Consider the following 19526-nt stretch of genomic DNA (forward strand, 5'->3'; position numbering starts at 1 on the left):
TTGGCTGGGAGCCACCTGGCTGCAGAGTCACTGTGTGTCCGGGTGCAGTGACTATCCACGAGAAGTTGGACTTGCCCTTTGTTTCCAAGTTCTAATCCTGACCCCTGCCTGCTTCCTTCTTGGCTTCTCTCCACCTCTAAGCTTACCTCACTCTCCAAGGCCTCCTCCCACCCACTCTGTGACCTTTCTCTCTAAAATATGGCCTACACAGTCTCTATATAACAAAGGCTCATTTGGCTGGTGACAATCATTCCAAGCCTTCCCAGGACTTTCCAGCCCCCAGATCCGAAGGTTATGTTAACTTAAACACCCACAGGTCTCTAACTCATGTCCCCTACCTGTGGAATTGCAGAATCATTTCCTACTCACCTGCCCTTACTAGTTACTGCTTAGATTGGCCAGGGGTAGCTCTCATTTAGTAAGTTTATTCATGATCTTCTTGGTGCATGCTTTGTTTCTGTTGTTTTGTCTATTTTTGAGTCAGAGTCTTGCTCTGTCACCCAGGCTGGAGTGCAGGGCCATGATCTCAGCTCACTGCAACCTCCACCTCCCGGGTTCAAGCGATTCCTGTACCTCAGCCCTGCAAGTAGCTGACACTACAGGCACCTGCCATCACACCTGGCTAATTTTTGTATTTTTAGTAGAGATGGGGTTTCACCATGTTGGCCATGCTGGTCTCAAACTCCTGACCTCAAGTGATTTGCCCACCTCAGCCTCCCAAAGTGCTGGGATTACAGGTGTGAGCCACCGCACCCAGCCATGGTGCATGCCTTTTGTCACCCAGGGCCCTAAAACAGAACTGCCTGGACCCTAGTCTTATACAAATCTCCATGACAAAAACTGCTTCTCATTTCCCCTCAACTCTCCTTCTACACAGAAGAAATGCAGTCGGCTCTCAGGAAGGCAGTCTAGAGCACGGTTAAGAGGACGATGTTGCATGAGACAGGTGGATTTAAATTCAGATTTCCACTCTTTCTTGGCCACTCAGATGTTAACTAAACTCCCTATGCCTCAGTTTCCACATGTGTAAAGTGGAATATTAATACAGTAATCATTAACTTATAGAATTGTGTAGGTGTATTCATTTTCTAGGGTTATTGCAAGAAATGACCACACACTGGATAGCTTAAAACAATCGAAATCCATTCTCTCATTATTCTGGAGGCCAGAAGTGGGAAATCGAAGTGTCCACAGGGCTGGTTTCTTCTGAAGGCTGGGAGGGAGGATCTATTCCCTGCTCCTCTCTTACCTTCTGGTGGCTGACAGTAGTGACAGTAGTCCTTGGAACTCCTTGGTTTATAGACACATTACCCCAAACTCTGCCTCCATTTTCTTTTTTTTTTTTTTTCTGCTCCAGTCAATGAAAGGGACACTTTACTGATCCCCAGGGCCATGAGGCCCTGCGGGGAAGGAAGAACCTTATTTGACCTTCTTCTTGGGGCACAGGTTGTCGGCGTGGCCACACTTCTTCTTGTGGCAGTTGACAGCACGGGGGTGAGCACAGCACTGGCACAGATCATCTTGTCGCAGTTGTATTTCTGGGCAAGCCAATGGAGGGAAGGCTTAATAATGCCACCTCGCAGGCGCAGCACCAGGTGCAGGGTGGACTCTTTCTGGGTATCCTAGTCTGAGAGACTGCGGCCATCCTCCAGCTGTTTGCCCACAAATATCAGACACTGCTGGTCAGGCAGGATGCCCTCCTTGTCTTGGATTTTGGCTTTGACATTCTCAATGGTGTCACTGGGCTCCACCTCAAGGGTGATGGTCTTGCCCGTGAGGGTGTTCACAAAGATCTGCCTCTCTGAGTCTGCAGCTCGGCCTCCTCACGAAGAGAAAGAGCGCCTCCATTTTCACATCACCTTCCTCCATGTGTATCTCTCTTCTGTGTTCCTCTTACAAGGATTCTTGTCCCTTAGGGCCTACCCTGATAATCTAGTGTGTTCTCATCTTTGAGATTCTTAATTATATTTACAAGACCTTTCTTTCTTAAAAAATTGTATTTGTAATTTATTTTTAATTTCCATAGGTTATTGGGAAGAGGTGGTGTTTGGTTACATGAGTAGGTTCTTTAGTGGTGATTTGTGAGATTTTGGTGCATACATCACTCAAGCAGAAAAACTAAACCCAATTTGTAGCCTTTTATCCCTCACGCCCTTCCCACCCTTTCCCCTGAATCCCCAAAGTCCATTGTGTAGCCTTTTATCCCTCACGCCCTTCCCACCCTTTCCCCTGAATCCCCAAAGTCCATTGTGTCATTCTTATGCCTTTGCATCCTTGTAGCTTAGCTCCCACTTATCAGTGAGAATATGATTAGGTTACTCCAGGTTACTAAGAATGCCATTAAGTCATTCCTTTCTATGGTAGTATTCTATCATATATATATCACAGTTTATTTACCCACTCATTGACTGATGAGCATTTGAGCTAGTTCCACATTTTTACAATTGTGGATTGTGCTGCTATAAACGTGTGTGTGCAAGTATCTTTTTCATATAATGACTTCTTTTCCTCTGAGTAGATACCCAGTAGTGGGATTGCTGGATCAAAGGGTAGTTCTACTTTTAGTTCTTTAAGGAATCACCATACTGTTTTCCATAGGTCTTGTACTAGTTTACATTCCCGCCAGCAGTGTAGAAGTGTTCCCTTTCCACCGCATCCACAGCAACATCTATTAATTTTGATTTTTTGTGTATCTGCAAGACCCTTCTTACAAATAATGTCACATTCACAGACTGTAGATGTTAGGATGTAGACATATCATTTTGGGGAGCACAGTTCAACCCACGACAGTAGGATTATAAGAAATGGTGCATATACTATGTTTAGCACCATGCCTGGCACAGAGCAAACAGTTTCGTTCTTATCATTCTTTCAAGGGCCAGAGCTAGGCTCTAGATTTAAAAACAAATATCTCTGGTCTTCTCCATTTCCCATCTCTCTCTCTCTCTCTCTCTCTCTGTCTGCTTAGTTTGAAATCTGCCAGAAGTTGAGCCTGAAACAAGGACTTGGATACAGGTAGTTTTATTGGTGGTGGGGGTAACATGGAGGGGAAGGGTCAGAGTGGGGAGGTCAAGGTGACCTCGGGACTCAGGTGCAAGGGAATGGACAGAGTGAGCCAAGAAAGAAGGAAAAGCCAACGTGAGGCTACTTTTTTTGTTTGTTTTTTGTTTTTTGACAGTCTCACCCCGTCACCAAGCTGGAGTGCAGTGGCACAATCTCAGCTCACTGTCACTTCTGCCTCCCGGGTTCAAGTGATTCTCCTGTCTTAGCCTCCCAAGTAGCTGGGACTACAGGCACGCTCCAACACACCCAGCTAATTTTTGTGTTTTTGGTAGAGATGGGGTTTCACCATGTTGGCCAGGATGGTCTCGATCTCTTGACCTCATGATCCACCTGCCTCAGCCTCCCAAAGTGCTGGGATTACAGGTGTGAGCCACCACGCCCGCCTGAGGCTACTTCGTATATGAAGCAGCTGTGTAGGCAATGGGATATAAACCCGTTGGAAGCTGTGAGAAGTGTACAGAATACATCCCAGAAATGTCCTGTTGATGGATCAAGGTGAGGCATTTAGACCCCAACTCCACCTGCCACTGGTTGAGGGTCACCCCTAGTGACTCCTTCTCATGGCCTCGGCAGCTTCCTACAGCTTCACAGAGGCCGTGGTACGCACTTGAATAGCATACTGTCGATTTGAGTCTGAGTTTGCAGGAACCTCTGCCCGGCAGCTGCAGCTGCATTCAGAGGTGAGCAGGTATGACAAGGAACACCTTAAATCTGCTTAAGGGGGTATGATAAGGAATACCTTAAATCTCCTTAACTCCTCACTAGAAGCCAATGCATAGATATCTTCCATGATAGGCTTATTTTTTTCATGTTGTCACAGGTTGAATTGTGTCCCCTAAAAAGATACATTGAAGTCTTAACTCCCATACCAGTGCATGTGATTGTATATGGAAATAGGGTCTTTGCAGATGGAGTCAAGTTAAGATGAGGTCCTTAGGGTGGCCCCTGCTCCAATATGATGGGGGTGCCTTAATAAAAGGAAGAGAAATGGCAGAGGCTGCCATGCACAGGGGAAAAATGTGAAGACACACAGGACAAGGTCCACGTGATGATGGAGGCAGAGATTGGACTGACGCATCTACAAGCTAAGGAATGCCAAAGATTGCCAGCAACCAGGAGATGCTAAGAGAAAGACATGGAGCACATTCTCTCCTAGAGCCTTCGGAGAGAACACAGCCCTGCTAACACCTTGATTTGTAGCTTCTAGCCTTCAGAACTGCAAGAGTATCCATTTCTCTTGTTTTAAGTCACCCAGTCTGTCGTGCTTGGCTATGGTAGTCCTAGGAAATGAATAAACATGCTCATTAATTCATTCTAGCAATGCCTGGGTGCGTTTTATATGATAGAAAGGGCTCACAAGTTCATTACTTAAACCAATCTTTGAGCCTCATTTTGGCTGAAATAGAACCCCACTGGCCATGGGAGTGTTCAGGGGGAATCTGGGTTGGAAACATGTGTTCTCTTCCAAATTGCTGTGCAGCTCACCCACACCATCTGCCAGCATTCTTCACCCCCCCCCTCCCCTTACTGCAGACCTGTTCCCGAGACAGCCCTGCTCCCAACATCCCTGAGAGTAATATCTTGACCAACTCAGGGACCACCTTATAAAAGACTCAAGACTTCACTTGCCAGGTCCAAGCGCATCCATTTGCACTTCTTTAAACTGCATGCTATTCAGCTGCCCTTCCATCATCACAGTGGACTCCGCTTTGAATCCTCCCAGGCTAGAGTTGTAGAGAGCATGGGCCCTTGGGATTATCAATCCTCATCCTTCCCACTTTACTCTTGGAGAAATATTATAACTTTACCACCTATCACCTTAGGCCTGAGTCCTGCTCCAGGGTGGAATAGGAGTTCTGACTTTCTCCTCCCAATCCAACTGTTCATTCTGACCTTGGTCACATTCTCTTTTTTTCGGGGCAGTGGTGCTGGGAGCTAGGGTCTTCATGCCATCTTTTCTGCTTGTGCCTGGATTGTAGCCTTAAAGATTTTATCCAGAATGTAATGTAGGCAGGAAATTCCCACCAATACCAAGGGGCTAATGACAGCCATTGTGTTTCCTTATGAAAAGCAGGGGTCAGCACCTTTAGTTGGGGAATAAATTACGAATTTGTCTTCAGTGTGATTCTCACAGTTTCTCCTACCGTGCTGGGTGTACTAAAGACAGTTGACACCCTACCCCAAAGTCAGTGTAGAAATGCAGAGAAGCTTGAGAACATGAAATAGGAGATAAGAACAGAGAGAACGGGAGAACAGAGGGAAGAAGAAGAGAAAAGAAATCTTCAAGAACACATAGAAAACTATCTGCTGGTTAAATTCCAGGCTTTGAAATGCAAAGAATGGCATGTTCCAGTCGTTTTTTATAGACCCATGCTCTACAACATTAGAAACAAGCACAGCGGACACATAATTTCATGGTTACATCCCGATTTGGTTATTTTTGCCAATGCAGCTAAGGGATACCCTGATCAGTAAAATCCAGATAATTTCTAAAGCTGTTGCATCAAATCCTTTGGCTTAGTCCTTCCTGCAAAACACAGGATCACTCCCTGACACTGCCAGAAAACTTACTGCAGACTGGCATTTCACCTTCTTTAAATGATTCTGACCACTTTCCCCAAATACAGAGGTGTTTCCAAAGTAGGAAGAACAGATAAATGTGCCAGGCACAGCATGCCTGTAGTCCCAGCTACTCATGAGGCTGAGGCAGGAGGATTGCTTGAGATCAGGAGTTTGAGACTAGCCTGAGCAATGTAGCAAGACCTCATCTCAAAAAAAAGTTATAAAAAATTATAAATCAATAGACTACACTGCATCTTCACCCACCTCCAAGACACACAAAGGAATTCTTGTTTTCATGGTGCATGCCTGAATCATTTCTGCAAGCGATTCATTAAAACACCTGGTTTGGAGTCATAAATTGTACACCCATAAGTATATGTATGTTAGTTACTGCTGTGTAACAAACTAACCCAGAACTTGGTGGCTCAAAGCAACAACCATCTTACTTGAGTCTAGTTGTCTAGAGACGAGTTGTCTAGTTCTACTGATGTGGGCTAGGTACAGCTGTCTTACTCATGCATCTGTGGTCAGTGGGTAGATTGGCTGGGGGCTGTCTGGTTTAGGATGTCCTCAGCTGGGATGACTCATACCTTTCCAGCAGGGGGTGTTGTCATGGTGGTGACTAGCAGAAAAAAAAAAAAAAAAATCACTGTTTCCAGTGTCTGAAGTGAGTTTGTTACCACCCCATTGTCCAAAACAGGTCACATGCTCAAGCCACAAACTGTGTAGGAGGGCACTACCAAAGGTTATAGGCACAGGGAGACATGAAAATGAGATCCATGTGTCCAGTGAATTTACTAGAGGGTAGAAACTGCACAGGTAGCTATTCAACAATAGTATGCTAGCTACATACAGAAAACAAAATGAAAAGTTTGGAAAATTATCTGATCATCCCCTTGATCAGTCATCAGACAACATTTTAGTAAAGACCTAGGTAGTAAAATGGTAGGCTTGCAGAACGTGCAGTCACTGTCACAGCTACTCAAGTGTGCCACTGTAGCACGAAAGCAGCCATGGAGGATACATAAATGAATGGGTGTGGCTGTGTTCCAATAAAACTTTATTTGCAAAAACAGGGGGCTGGCCCATGATCTTGGTCATCATTCATGAAACTGACATTTGCTGGGGCCAGACTATGGGCCAGGCACTGTGGATGTGAAGATAAATAAGACATGTCCCAATGAGCTTTCAGCCTAATATGGAGACTGGCATACCGTAAGAGCTCAACAAATACGCACTGAGTTAACACTAATGGGAAGATAGGTAATAAAGAATCACAGTGGAAAGAAATGTTGCTGGGGCCACGGAAGTCTAGACAGGGTGCAAGGGAGAGGGAAAAAGAGGCTTCCAGGAAGAGCTTCCGTTTGAAGACTGTCTAGGCATTCTCACAAGCATATCTAGGGTACAGTTCGGAATTCCAGGCTGAGGGAACAGAGAGATTAGAGACCAGGTGATGAAAAAGAACTTGGCGAATATTTAAGGGGGGCTGGACCAAAGGGTGTTTCATTTAGCTTTCAATTTTTTCGGCTGGGTCTAGATTCTTTTAAGCCTAAATTATTCGAAGTTTCAAATTTCTGCAATCCTTGGGGAATACCCAGTACCTGAGGTATGATGACAGCATGTCTTTTCGCCCTACCAAATTTAAAGAAGCGATATGGTGCATAGAGAATGAACCAGATTAGGAATCAGAACTGGGCTCTAATTCCTCTCACTCCTCTCATTGCTCCCTGGATAACCTTGACCATTTCACATGCCTCTTTATGTCTCAATTCCCCTAACTACAAAACGGCGGAAATAAAGTCTCATAAGATCGCTGTAAGAATTCCAAGAAATATCTACGATGTGCTTAAACACACTGCCTGGTTGGGGATAAACGCTCAGAAATGCTAGCCATCCTCATCTTCATTCTTATCATTGCTGATCATCATTGCCAGCTTCATTAACTCTTCTCTCTACCCAATGCGTCCTTGAAACTCCCTGCCCCAGACACTGAAGCCTCCAGAGATGAACCCAGAACTGGCTCCAGAAACAAGTCCCCCACCCCCTGCTGTTTGTTGGGTGGGGTGAGTTGGGGGACGCTGTCTGAGTCTGAGTCTCTGTTGTGTGCACCGCCAGCGAGGGTGCCTGGAGCAGGGCTGGAGACAGGCAGTGGCGGAGGCTGCGAGTTGCTCGGAACAAACAAAAGTTGCCTTTCATCTGATTCAGTGCTCCCGAAGAGGAATCACTTCCTCCTGCCTGGGCGTTTATGAAAGCCGACAGCAGAGGCGAGAAAACAGCCAGCTCTTTCTGCGCGTGATAAAACCATTACAATCAATTTAGGCAGCTCGCAGGCGCGCAGACAGACTCTGTGTCGACTGGATTCTGTTACTGGGAGTGGGGTGGGGGGAGCTGGGGCGGGGTGGGGGGCTCGAAGGGGGCCTTCTGGGAGACTGGAGCATTCGGCCTTCCGCGGATGGGCCCCATTACGGCTGCAGGCTGGCGCCACTGCTGCGGGGGCTCGCTACCCAATGAAAGTGTCATCCAACTGGAAGATGGGGGGGCTACCAGTGTTAGCTTAACTCCTGCGGTCTCTCAGACTAATTGCTCACGGTGGAAACACGCCTCAAAGTGCTTTGGCCTCGTCAATAATAGGGTATCAGATGCTTTCCATTCCGCAGTGCATTGATCTGTTTCCTCCCCAGGCCTCCTCCTGGCTCCGCTCCCTGGCGTCCCCCAACCGGTGCTGCCCTGGCTTCTACCTCTGATGACTCTTCTTTTTTTTTTTTTTTTAAGTGTTTTCTAAGCGTGTGTTTAGCATGAGTGGTGCCTAAGTGCTAATTGTTACACCACAGATTGATTGGCGACGAGATGGCTTGCCAAGTTCCTCCAGTCTCCTGGGGGGAGGAGGGCGGGGCGGAGGGAGGAAGGGTGGGGAGGGCTTAGGGTGGGGGTGGCAGCGGTTGTCGGAGGGAGGAGGAGAGGGGAATCCTTGATACTTCTGAGTTCCCTCTGAATCTATGTCTTTCTGGGTTGGAAACTTGTGCCTGCCTTGGGGAGACTCAGTGAGAGGGCGACCTTTACTGATACTTTGTTATTCGAGAAAACGGCGTTGCTTTCTTTGCCAGTGCTGAATAAACCCTGGAACAGGCTGCAGCTGATGGAATCGAGCAGGGAGGATAAGTAGTGGGGTCAAACGTCCTTGCTGTCCCCGGCAGGGAGCACATTGTTTTATCCATGACACCCCCTCAACAACCCCCAGTCCAGGTCTAGGTTAGGGTCCCTGCCAAATGCCCTGAGAACTAGAAGTCTGTACTTAGCCCATCATCCCTTTTTGGAGTTACTTATTATCTGGTGCTTTCCGCTGACCTGTTTTCCACAGTGGTGGGAACCTAACGCAGAGCTTCTCAGGTTCATGTTGCACCAAAAACATTTATTCTCATTCATCCAGACCACTGGGTTTTGAGGTCTTTGGAAAATGGGGTTAGCTGAGCCTGTCAAGATTCCCGCAGGTGGGACTCCTTTGACACCTAAAATCCTTCCAAAGGCAATGCTGGATGCTTCCTTATAAGGCATAGAAACTCTGCCTTGGCAATGAATACGCTGAAACACTTGCACCTGACAGGTGAACCTCAAATTTTTGGGTGTGTGCCTACTTAAAATGAGACAGCACGGAGTCTATTAATTCAGTTGTGAAATCCAACCGGTTTTGGAGAGCAGCTTCTGACCCACTTGGAAACTCTATCCTCCAGGTGGTAAGTGGGGGGCCTAAGAGACATAGGCGGTGAGGTGCACTTGGAAGGCAGACAGCCTGAGCTCCACCTCTCATCCATCTGGTGACACTGGACAAGGCACTTGACTTCTTAGTGCCTCAGTTGGCTCACTTGTAAAACAGGGATAATGTCAATGCCCAACCCATCTCAGAAGGGCAAAATGAAAGGCCATCTGGTGATTAATAAATATTCCATCAGCCGTGGCTGGTACAATCACTGCTTTGTAATCTTTCTTCTTTGTTCTGAAATACTCAGCATTGTATAGTCTTGTTGCTCAAAGTATGCTTCATGAGCAGTGACTTCAGCTCATCTAGAAACTTTTTAGAAGTGCAGAATCTCAGATACTGCCCCAGACCTACTGAATGGGAATCTGCAGTTTTCACAAGATTCCCCAGGAGATTTGGGAGCACACTGAAGTTTGGGAATTACCAACTTATACATACTAGAACCCCTTCTTCCCCAACCCAGAGCATCGTAAATGCACAGCTTATATTTGGACTTCTTGGGGAGGACAAGCATGACATTTAACAGCTACCCCAGGATGAGACAACTTCACTTGCTTTACAGTGGACGTGACCACGAGCTCTCGTCAGAGTTTTACCCTTTGGCCAACCAAGAGGTACAGGTATCTAAGGCTTGGTTTTGCAACTTTCTTTTGGGACAAGCATCCTTGGCATTTTCCTAAGAGATTGGCTGGCTTCCTGGGAAGTGACAGCTCTGGACAATTCCTCCCTGAAAATACCCAGCAGAGGCATAGTTTACCTGCAGCCTTCCCCAGTTGATGGAGTATCCAGGCAGGCAGTAGAATAGGATGGTTCAGAATATTGGTTATGGGAACAGCCCTGAGTTCAAGTGCAGAGAACAGCTTGTGGGACATAAACCCATTAATCCACCTCTATCCATTCTGTGCCCGCCCTGGGACCTCTGCATGTGCAGCTTTTGCTGGTCCCTGCCTCTTTCTCGTTATTCAAATTTGAACTAAATGTTACCTCCACGGAGACACCTCCCTTTCTGACCTCCTAAAGCAATCATCCTCTATGTAATGACCCTATTTCTTCTTCGAAAGCAATTACCAGTGACAGAAGTTACCTCATTTGTTTCTGTGTCCCTAATCTGTGTCCTCCCATCCACCAATTAGAACATAACTCCTTGGGGATAGTAGTTCTGTCCTTGTTACCAGTGAACCCACAGTGCTTAGAACAGCAGATAGTACAAAGTAGATGCTCCAGAAATTATTGTGGACTGACTCCTTCAAGTGTCTCATCTGTAAAATGGAGATAAAAGAGTGACTTATTTGCTTAGAATGGAAGTGAGGTGACCATATAAAGCTCATAGATCAAGAACATATACCTGGCCAGTGCTCAATATATAGAAGTGCTTATTTATAGCAGCAATAGTGGCATAATTTAATATTGAAAACAAGCTCAAAGAGATATTTGCTTAGCTCTATCTTTGACATAAATACTATTACTATTTCTACTACCACAACAAATAATAATAATCTAACAAGACAGTCACAAATGTGAATGCCAAGCCCACTCTTATCTCAAACTGGTATTTTGGTTTCTGCATACGTTTGTTTGGGGACAGAAGTTAAAATACACAGAGATGTGAATTCCGCAGTACCAAATAAATAGTTGGGGAATTAACAAACGAATTGTACTTTCCAACTACCTGCCCTTGGGCAGGCTACTGCCCCTGTGCAAGCCTCAGCTTCCTCATCATGTCATTTGGGGTAATAATAGCTATTTCATGGCGTTGTGGTTGTAGTGAGGATAGAGAGAGAGAATGTGTTTGAAAGTAGTGGTTCGGGTATATGGAACTCCTTCAGCAAATATTGTCTTTTCTAATTTTATTCTCTCTCCAGCGCCTGTGGTGGAACCATACTTGGAAGTATTTGCCTCATTTTATAGACAAGGGAATGATATTCAGAAAGGTTTGAAAGCTTTTCCAAGTTTCTCTCCCTCTTTCTCCCCCTCTTACTCCCTCCCTCCTTCCCTCATCCCCCTCTCTTTCATACACACACTCTTCTTAATTAGGGAAATAATGAAAACTCAAAATTTTTTTTTAATCCCAGATCATTCCCAACAAGAAAAGGCAGTAAGACTCCAACCCAGTTCCAGCCATCAGCTTTGAAATTTTCTAAGTCTATAGCAATGATATTGGTTAACACCAGAGGGTTTTTTGTTTTGTTTTGTTTTGTTGAGATGGAGTTTCTCTCTTGTTGCCCAGGCTGGAGTGCAGTGGCGAAATCTCGGCTCACTGCAGCCTCTGCCTCACAGGTTCAAGTGATTCTCCTCCCTCAGCCTCCGAGTAGCTGGGATTACAGACGCCCACCACCACGCCTGGCTAATTTTTTTATTTTTAGTAGAGACGGGGTTTCACCATATTGGGCAGGTTGGTCTCAAACTCCTGACCTCAGGTGATCTGCTCACCTCGGCCTCCCAAAGTGCTGGGATTACAGGTGTGAGCCACCACACCAGGCCTGAAAGTCACTTTAAGACCTATAAACAAATCCTGGAAAAATAATTATTATCTGGGAAGGACTGCTGATCATGTTGTCTTAGGTCACTGGTTTTCGGACCATTTCTCTAGCTTTAGTGCTATTTGGTCATGCAGGTTCTTACTCATAGGGAGCCACAAATGATGATAATGATGACAACAATGATGAAGACGATAGCTAAATTTCTGAGCAGTCACCATATGTCAGGAACTCTATGTAACATTCTAGACGCATTTTCTCATTTAACTCTCAGAGTAAACCTATAACATAAGTATTATTTCTGTCTCCCTTTTACCAATGAGGAAGCCGAGTCTTCAAGAAAGAAAGTCGCTTCTACAAGGTCACGGAATTAGTAACTGGCCAGCCCTAGACATGAAGCCAGGTCTGTTTAACATCCATCATGACACAGTGACCTCTGATCATGTTCAGTAGAAACCACTGAAGAATCTTGGGGAACTTTTGGTCTCTGGGGAACCTAGTTTGAAAAGCACTAACCTCAGTCCTTTCTAAATCCAAGAATCTATAATTTTAGTTTGTTGGGTATTTGAGTCTCATCATCCCCTCTGGTGTTCATTGTAAAAGCTGAAAGAGGAGATGAAGAACTAACCAAGAAAGACATAAGAACAAAAGCCCTATTGCTATTTCTTCTCCAGTGCCCCTTTGGCCACAACTTAGAGGGTAATTAGCCTCCCATTGCAGGCAGGCTGCATTTTGGAGAAAATTCCTAGGTTCAAATCCTAACTCCACTGTTCTAATTGCTGTGTGACTTTGGGCAAGTACTTTGATGTCTATCAGCCTCAGTTTCCTCATCTGAAAAATGGAGATAATGATACCAACCCCACTGAGTCATTATTGGATTAAATGAGATGGTCCATTTAATTGTTAGCCCACTACCTGGCTTATGGTAAGTACTCCAAAAAAAAAAAAACTACATGAGTGAGAGATTACCTCTTTATTCTGTGGTTGGCAAGGTAAAAGACAGATTTTTCTGAACTTTTCTTTAGTATCTAAAATGTGTGACTATACTCGTGCTTTAAAAATTTTCCATAACAGCTAAGTAACTTTTTTTTTCCAAATTAAATCTTAAACAGAGACCATATAAAAGGAAGACAGGGTGGAGAGCCATTCTATTTGAAGTAGCAGCCCTTCTGTCAATAAGCCCTTTAACACAACCACAGAATCCTTGGATTCTTGTGACCCAGTTTAAAAACCACTAAGCTACCCAACTGCATGTGTCCTGTGCTTAAGAGCAAAGCCCCTTTCCTCCTCCCCACCTGCTCCATGAGGAGACTGAATAGAAGGACCTATGGCTCCAAAATCATGTTGCTGTTGTGGCTATTGTTATTTCTATCTTCTGTTTCTAGAAATTTCTAGAATTTTATGATAAGGTATAATTTAGGCCAATCTTATTTATTATGCAACCAGTCTGAATAAATGAATGGATGCATAGGTAAATAAGTGACAAATTGATGAGTAAATGGAAGTATGAATGAATGGATAGATGGGTGGGTGGGTGGGTGGATGGATGGATGGGTAGGTGGTGGATGGATGGATGGATGGGTGGATGGATGGATGGATGGGTAGGTGGTGGGTGGATGGACGAATGGATGGATAGATGGATAGGTGGTGGATGCATGGATAGGTGGATGGATGGGTGGATGGATGAATAGATGGAATAGGTAGATAAATGTGAGGTTGAATACAATGGGGAAGTATGGGATGAATGGATGGATGAATGGGATGACGAAGATGGATGGGCTGGGATGGGATAGGATGGGTGGTAGCCAGGTGGAGTAGTGAATGAATAAGTGCAAAATTGAGATAGAGGTATAAGTGGGTGGGTGACTGTGATGATGGGCAAATGGATGGACAGGTGGGTGATTGAGTAAGTAAAGGGATGAGTGTATGGATAGATGGATGGATGAATAGATGTATGGATGAAGGATGGATGGACAATGGATAAATGGACAGATAGATGACGGATGGATGGACAATGCATAGATGGATGGGTGTATAGATGGATGAACAAATTGCTCAGCAGAGGGATGAGTACTAACAGTTTAACCTGTCCACACGAGCACTGATCGCGCACTCTGTTACAGTAGAAATAAAGTCTGACTGAGAGGTCTGAGAGGGTGTGAGTGACAGGAGAGAGACTAAGTAGTGGCCACGGGGCTCAGTGATAGGTGCCACCTCACATGATGTCATTTAATCCTTACTACTGCACCAGAGGGGAAGAAATCCTATTCCATTCTGCAGAAGAGGAGAGTGGGGTTTAGAGAATTTCAATAAACTTGCCCAAGCCTGTGCAGCGATTAAGTGGCAAACCCAAGTCCCTGTCACGACACCATCATACTTTCTGCAAAGAGATTCTCCACCTGTAGATAATTTTCCAGAAATGTAAAAGAAAGTTATTAAAAGCAACATAGCTAAAGGAAAAAAAAGGAACAGCAGAGAGGAAAGGGAAAAGGCTTAAGGGTATGAAAAGACTAACATTTATTGGGCACCCATGTATACCAGACTCTGTGCTTTCCATATGCTTTCTGGCTAACTTTGACAGCCCATTAGGTTGAGATTCTTAACTTCATTTTGTAATCAGTAAATTGAGGCTTAGTGTGGTTAAAGAACGCTGCTAGAGCCCTATTCTAATTTGTCAGGGGCAAAGCTGGGATTTGAACCCTCACCAGGTTGGGATTGGAACCTTGACGAAGCTGCCTTGAAGATCCGTCCTTTTGCTATCAATTTCACGAGATGGAATTTCTAAAAGTAAAGGAAGAAGAGGAGAAGAGAGAGAGAGGAAAGGAAAGAATAGATACAAATATCCAAATATGGAAGATAAGGAAAAGAAACATGACCAAAAGGAGGAAAAGAGAGGAAACCAATTTTATACAAAGAGAAATAAAGAGAAGATGAAGAAGAAAAGAAAAGGCAGAAGAAGACAAAGGACCCTTTTCTTGATCCGCTCTTGTCCAGAGAAACCGCAGCACAAATTGCAATAGACGGTTCCCCCTCTCGCAAAGTGCCTTTTAGCTTGCGCGCCTGCCTCTGAGGGCCGGGACGAGAGAGACGGCTGGCGTCGGCTGCAACGAGGCTGAAGGCGCTGGCAAGAAAATCCCAAGGAAAGCTCAGTGTCCGGGGTCATCCGATTAAAGGAGGCAGTGAGGCTGCAAATGGAGGAGACAGGGGGAAGAGGAGAGAGGAGGGGGATGGCGAGGGGGGCCGCCGACCCCCATGACCTTCTGCCTGCGCTAACCTGATATAACAAATAGTCCTGGAAAACAAAATAGTATTAACCCTTGGAGCCAGGTCAACCCCTTCTGCATTTGCCTGGGCCTGTTGGACTCTGCTTCCTAGAAGGTTTAACTCTTTCGTGGTGTCCTTTCATCGCCACTTTATTGCCCCACTCTCAAATTCATCCAGATTCACCCGATTAGATGCCCGTGGGAGGTGCGGAGGTCTTAGTGTGGTCAATGCAGACACAGAGAAAGTGTCTCCCGCTCTTCAGAAACTGGGCAAGAGCTTCTGGAGAGAAAAATGATCTCTAAATTTTTCATCAAGTCTGAGATTGTATATTGACTCGATTCTATTAAAACAGCCATCTTTCTTCCTATTCTCCCTCCCTAGTCTGAAAGTTAAATTAATATAAAGCCTTGCTAAGTGTGGTTCATGGACAGGCAATATCAGCGTTACCTGGGAGCTTGCCAGAAATGTAGGCTCTCAGGACCCCACCCCAGACCCGCTGAACCAGAATCTATATTTTAATAACACCCCTAGATAAATGGTATGTGAATTTCAGTTTCAGAAGCACCCATAAACCCATTATCCACCTTAAGAAATAGCTTTCCTTGGCTGGGCGCCGTGGCTCACACCTACAAGCGTGTATTACATACAATACTTTGGGAGGCCAAGGCAGGCGGATCACTTGAGGTCAGGAGTTCAAGATCAACCTGGGCTACATGGAGAAACCCTGTCTCTACTAAAAATACAGAAATTAGCCAGGTGTGGTGGCACACGCTTGTAATCCCAGCTACTCGGGAGGCTAAGGCAGGAGAATCATTTGAACCTGGGAGCCAGGGGCTGCAGTGAGCCGAGATCGTACCACTGCACTCCAGCCTGGGTGAGAGAGTGAATGAGATTCTGTCTCAAAAAAAAAAAAAAGAAAAGAAAAGATAAAGAATAGAAGAATAGCTAGAAAGATGTTTCCTCTTTAGAACATCTGCCTGAATCAGAAATCGAACGCACACACACCTCAAACACAACAATGGCAGTCTCTTTGTTGTTTGTTTTTGAGATGGAGTCTTGTTCTGTCACCTAGGCTGGAGTGCAGTAGTGCAGTCTCAGCTCACTGCAATCTCTGCCTCCCAGGTTCAAGCGATTCTCCTGCCTCAGCCTCCCAAGTAGTTAGGACTATAGGCATGTGCCACCATACCTGGCTAATTTTTGTATTTTTAGTAGAGACAAGGTTTCACAATATTGGCTTGGCTGGTCTCGAACTCCTGACCTCAGGTGATCCACCAGCCTTGGCCTCCCAAAGTGCTGGGAATACAGACGTGAGCCACTGTGCTTGGCCAATGGCATTCTAACTTGACCAAATTATCAGGAGTTTTGATGTTTAGGAGAGGGTCAAAGAAGTAACCATGTTAATTGATCAAGTACTATAACTAGAGTGAGTATTAAACTTGGTTTCTGTAGAGTAGCCAGAGGTTGTTTTTGTCATACCAGCCTCACTTTCCCTGTTATTCTGGTAAAAGTGCCCCCCTTCTTTGAGGCTACTCCTGCTCACTCACTCCAAGTGGTTCTGATGGGACCATCACCCTGACCTCTGATTGGAATCCTTCCCTAGGATTTTGTATGCTGTGTGGCCAAGTAGGCTGGAATATGTGGAGCCTGGGATTCCTGTAGCCAGTCACTTCTCCTCCTGGCTGAATGGTCCACAAATGGATAGAAGGCCTATCTTCTGGTAGAGAGAAAAGGAAAAACGCAGAAGAAAGCCAAACCCAGGAATAAGGAGATAGGGAGAACATGGGCCATCCTTTAGGTCCCTACAGCTTCTGAGGTAAGCCCCACTCTGGACTCCTGAATATGTGTGTTCAATAAATCCCCTTTAGGGCCCAGCGTAACCTGAGGAGGCTTTTGCTTTTTTGCAGCTGAAATAGTCCAGACTCTGAGCCATCAGCTTACTCTGTGACCTTGAATTTCTTGGACTCAGCCACCTCATTCAAGCTGCTTGCAGCCCTGCCATGATTTTCTGTTCTTCTGAACTATTAACCGCTATGGTGAAGCTGCCTTGGCACAGAGACCATCCTCCAAATTCCAGGGCCTTGGAGGTCTCAGCTGCAACACCTCCTTCCTGGGGAGATTCTCCCTCACTCCCAACTTCCAGATTGCCTGACAGTCACTCCCATAACACTGCCATTTGCAATACTCATGATGATGAAAACCTCTCCCTGCAAAACTACAAGCTTCAACTACAAGCACTGGTTGTGTCTCTCTTGGTTGCCATTAAATGCCCAGGGTCCTGCCCAGAGGAGGCACTTCATAACTCCTTCTTGAGCCAATGAATTCTAAATATGTAGAGTTGTCTACATTAGCAATGGATGGAGAAGCCAGAGAGAAGTGGGTGGGGGGAGAGAATATGTCTCCTAAACTTTCCCTTCTGGGCAGTGAGTGATAAGCAAAATCTATAACAACCAGTATGGCATGGGAACTAATGAACTGAAATGGAATCTAGCCATATACAACCCACATGAACAAAATGTTTCTAGAGATTATGTCCCTCTGTCTGGATTCCAACATAAAGGGCTCAGAGTACTAGGAATGATATCAGACCCTGAGAGGTACTCAGACGTTGGGTTGAATCCCCCTTCTGCCAATATCCACTCAATTTTCCCTCTCCAAGCAAAACCTTCACTTTAGCACCTTATGTGCAGAAATGCCATGTGCAAAAATCAGTCTGCTATTGGATTCCAGAGCTGGAAAGGTTCCTTGTTGAGTCCAAACCCTTTATTTCACAATATGCTTAATAGGTTCAGAAGATGATATAACTTGCCAAAGCCAAGTAATAGCAAAATCAGAATCAGAACCCCCCCCTTCTCATTTTTTCTATTCTACTACCCTAGGAGGATGGACAAAGGATTGTAACTCCATTTGAAATGAGTCCAGAGAGCCAACAGGGCTTGTTTGATGACTCGCAGTGGTTAGGGCAGAGTGAGAGCAGGGATCCAGGTTTCCTGACTCCACAAGCCATATGTAAGCACTTCTCTTATACTTTGTTCTCTTATCAGTCTTTGTCTTTTTCCCTCAATCTGCTCTCCCTGATCATTTCCTGCTCTCTCTTTATTTTTCTTCTTCAGACACTGCTTAAACCCTCTGAGAGTCAAACACCAGTGACTCTGCCTGCCTCTGGCAACATGGACAACTAATACTGGTAATGATGAAGATAACAATGATGCCAGGGGTGGTTATTTACTGAGCTCTTGCTCAGCACCAGGCACTATGCTGAGGGCCTCCATAGATTATCTCATTTAACCTACAAAGCAACCTTATGGAATAATATTATGTGCTCATGCACAAACAGCTATTTATTAGATGTCCACCATGCTAAACATTGGGCTAGGAGCCGATAACAGGTTAGTGAGTTAGTTCTCTACTGTTGCATAACAGATATTCCCAAGACTTAGTGGCTTAAAATAACAATAGCCATTTATTTTCTCACATCATCTCTGTGGACTAGGAACTCAGGAGTCACTTAGCTGAGCAATTCTGGCTCAGGATCTTTCATGAGGTGGCAGTCAAAATATCAGCCAGGGTTGCGGTCCTCTGAAGGTTGGCGCTGGGGGATTGGCTTCCACCATGGGACACTCTCATGGTGGACAAGGTGATGCTAGCTGATGGTGGGAGGCCTCAGTTCTTCATAAGTGGACTTCTCACTAGGGTTGCTTGAGTGTCCTCAAAATATGGCATCTGGCTTACCTCAGAGAAAATCTCTTAGTCCATTTTGTGTTGCTATAAAGGAATAACTGAGGCTGGGTAATTTATAAACAAAAGAGGATTATTTGGCACACAGCTTTGAAGGCTGTACAAGAAGCATGGTGCCAGTATCCACTCAGCTGCTGGTAAGGGCTTTGATGTTGCATCAAAACATGGCAGAGAAGGTCAAAGGGAAAGTGGGAACGTGCAAAGAGAACCCAAACCCAAGGGGCATCCTGGCTTTATAAATACCCACTCTCTTCTAAATGAATCCATTCCCAAGAGAACTAATCCAGTCTCACCAGAGCATGAACTCACTCACCACTGCAAGAACAGTATCAAGCCATTCACGAAGAATCCCTCCTCGTAATCCAAATATCTCCCACTAAGCCCCACTTCCAACACCGCCACACTGGGGATCAAATTTCAACATGAGATGTGGTGGGGATGAACTAGAGCCAAACCATAGTAGCATGCGACCCAAGAGAGGGCAGGTTGAAGCCACAGTGTCTTTTGTGACTCAGGATAATCAGGTACCAAGATAATTTCCACAATATCCTATTGGTGACCCAGATCAGCCCTACTCTGTGAGGGAAGGGACTTCATGAGGACATGGATACCAGAAGATGGTATTATTGAGGGACATCTTTGGGGGTGGCCACCAGAGTCAGTGAATGGCT

The 19526-nt window shown here is 45.3% G+C and overlaps 1 long non-coding RNA gene and 1 pseudogene across 2 annotated transcripts in view; both read right to left on the bottom strand.

Annotated features, from left to right (window-relative positions):
* The window catches only part of LOC129459619 (uncharacterized), a 59917-nt gene that overhangs the window by 10490 nt on the left and 29901 nt on the right, over positions 1-19526 (bottom strand). Inside the window, exons 3-4 of one of the 2 annotated variants that reach the window (XR_010114963.1) lie at positions 10448-10638; positions 6139-6247 (exon numbers count right to left, since the gene is read on the bottom strand). This is a non-coding gene — a long non-coding RNA (uncharacterized lncRNA). Of the gene's footprint in view, positions 1-6071; positions 6248-10447; positions 10639-19526 lie in introns of both variants that reach the window. The other variant, XR_010114964.1, reaches the window with a different exon arrangement.
* LOC129460263 (ubiquitin-like) lies at positions 1420-3853 on the bottom strand (annotated as a pseudogene).

Source organism: Symphalangus syndactylus, chromosome 13 (genome assembly GCF_028878055.3).
Source record: "Symphalangus syndactylus isolate Jambi chromosome 13, NHGRI_mSymSyn1-v2.1_pri, whole genome shotgun sequence".
Lineage (NCBI taxonomy): Eukaryota > Metazoa > Chordata > Mammalia > Primates > Hylobatidae > Symphalangus > Symphalangus syndactylus.